The following is a 6,131-nucleotide window of genomic DNA, read 5'->3' on the forward strand; positions in this document are numbered from 1 at the left end:
TTGATAGCTGAGACTTTCATGCCACTCATCTGTTGAGTAAGTAGACTTATTTGCTAAGATATAAGCTTGTTCTGAGCAAGAAGAGCATTAAGAATTTCTACTTCCATGACACCCTTCTTCTGAGGAGCTTCAGAGTTCACAGGATTCCTGTTAAATGAGTATAAATATTGGTTGCTAACAACCAATTCAATAAGCTCAATAGTCTCCTCTGGTGTCTTCTTCTTATGCAATGAACCTCTTGTAGAATTATCTAAGCACATCTTGGACATTTCCCCCAGGCCTTCATAAAAGATATCTAGTTGAGTCCATTTGGAGAACATGTCTGGAGGGCATTGCCTAGTCAGTAACTTGTATCTCTCCCAAGCTTCATAAAGAGTTTCACCATCCTTCTGCCTGAAGGTCTGGACCTCCATCCTAAGCTTAGTCAGCTTCTTTGGTGGGAAGAATTTAGTAAGAAACTCAGTAACAATCTTGTTCCAAGTATCCAAGCTCTCCTTAGGTTGGGAATCTAGCCATAGCTTTGCTCCATCCCTTAGAGCAAACGGGAAGAGCATGAGTTTGTACACCTCTGGGTTCACTCTGTTTGTCTTCACAGTATCCCAAATCTGCAGAAAATTGGAAATAAATTGATTTGGGTCTTCATGGGGAAGAACATGATACTGGCAGTTTTGTTGCACCAAGGTAACCAAATGTGGTTTCAACTCAAAGTTGTTCGTAGCTATAGGAGGCACCACAATGCTTTTTCCATAAAGATCTACAGTAGGAGCAGAAAAAGAGCCAAGCACTCTCCTTTGTTGCTCATCCCCATTCGGGTTTGCCACATTGGCATTATCATCATTGTTAGGATCCATAGTGGATTCTGCAGCTCTGTAAAGTCTTGCATGTTGTAAACGTCGCCTGAAAGTCCTCTCAGTTTTAGGATCAAAGTCTAAGAGATGTTCTTTGTCTCTATTCCTGTGCATAAACAAACAGAAGACAAGAAAAGATGGGAATCTCTACGTCAGAGTGCAGAGAATTTCCAGTGAGGTAACCTGTGTAAAGAGATAAAAAATATTTTTATTTATTTATATTTTTTTTTTGAAAATAATAAAACAAGAGTTAAATAAAATTAAAACTAAAACGCCTAATCTAAGCAATCAAATAACTAATAGTTGTTAATCACAGTCAATCCCCGGCAACGGCGCCAAAAAACTTGGTGCGGTATTTCTAACCACAGACTAACCGGCAAGTGCACCGATTCGTACCAAGTAATACCTCAGGTGAGTGAGGATCGATCCCACGAGGATTGATGGACTAAGCAACAATGGTTAAATGATCTACTTAGTTAGGCAAGCAGAAAAGAGTGTTTGAATGTTCAAAGAGCATAAACAGCAACTCAGAATATCAAAAGGATAGACAAATAATTAAGTTGGGAATAAATTATGGAGAAACAGTTAAGGCTTCAAAGTTATCTATTTTCCGGATTGATTTTTCTTACTAACTATTTTAATCATGCAAGATTTAATTTATGGCAAACTATATGTGACTAGACCCTAATTCCTTAGACCTTCCTAGTCTCCTCTAAAATTCATTAACTGCCAATTCCTTGGTCAATTAATTCCAATTAGAAGGTGATGATCAAATTCCAGTTTATATGCCACAAGAATCCTAATTATCCAAAAATAAGGGAATTATATGTCACGTATCTCGTTAAATACAAACAATTAGAAATTCAGGATAATATATTTTCAAGTTGTTGTTCAAGTAAAGAGCTTTTCCAAGTTATACAAGAACTCAATTAGAACATGGGTCATACTTCCATTCCACCCAAATTCATAAAATAAAGAACAAAAACAATTATTGAAATATAAATCAAAACATGAATTAAATTAGAAAGAGCAAATGAATCAATCCATATAATAGACAGAGCTCCTAACCTTAACAGTGGAGGTTTAGTTGCTCATGGTTCAGAGAAAAAATAAGGATTCATGTAAAATGTCTAATATGGAATGGGGTTCAATTAGAAGTTCAGATAGGAAATATCTAATCCTAATAAATTTAAATCCTAATTTTTAAAACTAAATAATATCTTTTCCTATTTAAAAATTAAATTCAAACTAGAATTAATTATGACAATCAGCAAGTCTTCAATTGATGGATGGGGACCACTTGATTCCTTCATTTTGCAGCCTCTGATCTGTGCTTTCTGGATTGAAAACTGGGTAAAAAGCAGCCCAGAAGTCACTGGGGGCGAATTCTGAGTTGTGCATGTCACGCGTACGCGCCAGGTGCGCGTGCGCGCCGATGGACTTTTCGCCAATGTGTGCGTGCGCGTGATGTGCGCCTGCGCCCCCTTTAACGCCAAGTCAACTATGGAAAATTGTATATCGTTGCGAAGCTCTGGATGTTAGCTTTTCAATGCAACTAGAATCGCCTCATTTGAACCTCTGTAGCTCAAGTTATGATCGATTGAATGCAAAGAGGTCAGGCTGGATAGCTTTGCGATTCCTTCCATTTTTGCATGCTTCCTTTCCATCAATTCCAACCAAATGCTACCTAAAATAAATAGAATTGCACGAGACTAAAAGTAGCATCCATAGTGGCTAAAAGATAATTAATTCGTGCTTCAACTCAACAATTTAAGTGCAAATTCACTAGAAAAAGATAGAAAAGATGCTCACGCATCAATAGAGAACCAATTTGGATTTATGCCAGATAAATCCGCCACCGAAGTGATATACCTATTAAGAAGGATGATGGAGAGGTATCGTAGTAATAAAAGAGATCTACATATGATGTTTATTGATTTGGAAAAAGCGTATGATAGGGTGCGGGTGCCAAGGGATATCTTATGGAAGGTTTTAGAAAAGAGAAGAGTAAGGTTCACATATATTCGTGCAATTAAAGACATGTATGATGGGCCCACAACTAGTGTGAAGACTCAAGGTGGTATGATAGAGGAATTTCTTAATGGTATAGGATAACATCAGTGATCATCCTTAAGTTCATACCTTTTCACATTAGTCTTGGAAGTACTCACAGAGCACATCCAAGAGCTTGCCATGGTGTATGCTTTTTGCCGATGATATCGTTCTTACGGGAGAGTCAAGGGATGACCTAAATAAGAAGTTAGACTTATGGAGAGAAGCTCTAGAAGTGTATGGTCTGCGCATAAGCCGTAGCAAGACGGAATATATGGAATGTAAATTCGGTTTGAGAAGGAAAAACCCTAATATAGAAGTGTAGATTGATGAAAATATCCTACAAAAAGTAAAAATTTTTAAGTATCTTGGGTGCATCATACAAGATAATGGAGAGATTGAATAAGATGTAAATCATAGGATCCAAGCAAGTTGGTCAAAATGAAAGAGTGCATCTGGTTTTATATGCGACAAAAAGGTGCCTTTAAAACTTAAAGGTAAATTCTATTGCACTGCTATAAGACCGGCTACGCTTTATGGTACGGAGTTTTGGGCGGTCAAAGGGAGGCACGAACATAAGTTGAGTGTGGCAGAGGTGAAGATGTTGAGATGGATGAGTGCTCATACGTGATTGGATAAAATAAGAAATGAAGATATAAGGGAGAGAGTTGGAGTAGCACCCATTGTGAAAAAGATGATAGAATCACGTCTCAGGTGGTTTAGACATGTGAGAAAAAGACCGACAGAATACCCAACCAGGAGAGTGGATGAGATGGAAGATGGACAAAGGGTGAAAGGCAGAGGAAGACCTAAGAAGACCATCCATGAGGTAGTCAAACGAGATCCACATGTAAACTATCTCTCTATAGACATGATACATGACAGAGCTCAATAGGCATTTGATTCATATAGCCAACTCCGCCTAGTGGGACAAGGCTTCTTTGTTGTTGTTGTTGTTGTTGTTGTTGTTGTTGTTGTTGTTGTTGTTGTTGTTGTTGTTGTTTTGTTTATTTATTACATGAAAAATATCTTTTCTTTAAAAAAAAGATGTAAATTGCAACTTCTCAAAAAAGATTTTTTTTCTAGTGTTTTTATTTTTACTACTAGAAATTTGCTAAACACACTAAAAAAAAAATTTCGTTGAAAAAGATCTTTTTTTATCAAGATAATGGCACACAAACAAGCACAAAATCAAACATTATAATAATTCTCAGTTACACAAACTAAAGTTTGATTCAAGTACATGTATTAAAACAAGGAGCTTTGTTGAGTTAAGAAATTAACTAATATAATTGATGATGACAAACATTAGTTTATTGGGCTAATTACCCAATTAGTTTTGATTATTTTGGTTTAGTGTTGCAGGCCAAAACATATATGAAGCAGTAGCCCAAGTGAATAAGAAAAATATAAATAAGGCTGGTGGGCTATAACATAAATAGAAGCCTAAAGAAAAACAAAAAAGAAATCAGATGGGCCAAGCAAATTAAGACCCGATCCAAGCCCGACTTGAATTCAACAAGCAATTCCCTCTCACTTGCTTTCACCAAATCAACGTACACTTTTTTCCCTCTTGGTCAGAAATCACAGAAGAAAGAGAGATTTGTTCCTCCTGCTCATTTTATCAGAGAAGAAAGAAAGAGAAAGCTTAATCATAAAGCAAAGATCTAATCACCCACATCAATCCATAGTAAACTGAGTCAGAAATTAAAGGTAATTTATTTTCATTTACACTCAACTTACTTTCTTCATTTCATCTCAAATCTTCTGCTTTACCATTTTTGGATAAATGAAAAAAAAGTTCTCTGTTCTACACTGCTGTGCATCTACGGTCATAAGTGTGTCTTGGAGACCAAGTTATTTTTTAATGGCCAAGATCTGGATTTACCATTGAAAATCTGTGTTTGCTGCCATGTGGCTTTCGGTCAACAAAGAAGGCTCAGAACCAAAGTTCCAATTTGGAGATTAACTGGGAAAAAGTGAAATGGTAAGTTGGTTGCACACAGCTCAAGAAGTTGACCTAAGGAGAGCAATCCAGCAACATGTAAGGAGATAAAAGAAGATTTTTTATCATTGAGAAATAAGGAGAGAGAACCAGAGTTTGGTGAGTTGCGTTCTGTGAAGAGTTCCCTGAAGAAGTTCCTCTACTTGGACAGTGCTTTCTTTCAAAGAAGCATTCCGCCAAAATTGAAGAACTGAATCAGAGACATGCAAATCTGGTTTATCACATAGCAAAGAGACTGTTGAAGAAGTCAATCTCCTTCATGTTTTACAGATTGTATTTTACTTTTCAATGTTTTTCTTTCTGTAATTTCTTGAGTGAAAAGGCATATTGAGAGAGTTCAAGTAAAAAGACAATGAGTGGAAAGAGGCTGAGCGATACACTTGAGAGAAAAAGCCTAGAGTTATTTTCAGATTTCTTTAGGTAAGTTTGTGTCTTGTATCAAGTACCAGTGAGTTATCCCTTTCTTAGTTGGGTGAGCACTAAGAGTGAAGAGTTAGGTATTAGCATAGCCAATGTCAAGTTAGGTTAGAACTTGAGTGTGAAAAAATTGTGTCAATCCTATGGAATTGGTGTATATAATACTTTAACTATAGTGGAAATTTCGCCACTGTTGTGGTGGAGACTAGACATAGGTTGCATAGCACAAGGCAACCAAACCAGGATACATGATGGCGTTAGCTTTTCTCTTCTCTGCTCAGTTCTATTTTCTGATATTCATGAGACAAAAATAAATTGTCTCATAAATTTCCGCTGCTGAGTTCAAACAGAGTTAGAGCTGAAAGTTTGCTTTAAAAGAGTTAACACAGTAACTTAAAGAAAGACATAGATTCAACCCCCATTCTCTAAACCTACTACAACCTTCAAGCTTTCTATGGTAGTGAAAGTATTTCTAAGACATTAGCGTTTATTTTGAAGTATTGAGATGGAAACTGGAAAACTGAAATTCAGTATCATGTTTATTGGGTCAGAGACTGGTACTAAAATTTTAGTTTCTGTCTCCAAAATTTTAATATTTCAATATCTTCAAAAAGTGGGGACATTAGGAAACAAAATTTTTGAAGACAGAAACTGAAATTTTAATAACATTTTATATCTAAAATACTCTCATTTTAATTAATTAATTCTAACTTTACTCTTTGAACAAATTAAATTAGAACTTCATTCTTATTTTAGTCTCTGTCTCTCACTTTACACCAAATACAATTTTAAAACTTATTTCAATTTCT

General features: G+C 36.0%; 1 non-coding gene across 1 annotated transcript; it reads left to right on the top strand.

The window, feature by feature from the left end:
- The first annotated feature begins 315 nt into the window (after nt 1-315).
- Nucleotides 316-422, top strand: LOC127740864 (small nucleolar RNA R71). Its single transcript, XR_008001720.1, has one exon. It is a non-coding gene; the product is annotated as a small nucleolar RNA R71 (small nucleolar RNA).
- The last annotated feature ends 5,709 nt before the right edge of the window (nt 423-6,131 follow it).

The sequence above is a fragment of the Arachis duranensis genome, chromosome 7, assembly GCF_000817695.3.
Source record: "Arachis duranensis cultivar V14167 chromosome 7, aradu.V14167.gnm2.J7QH, whole genome shotgun sequence".
Lineage (NCBI taxonomy): Eukaryota > Viridiplantae > Streptophyta > Magnoliopsida > Fabales > Fabaceae > Arachis > Arachis duranensis.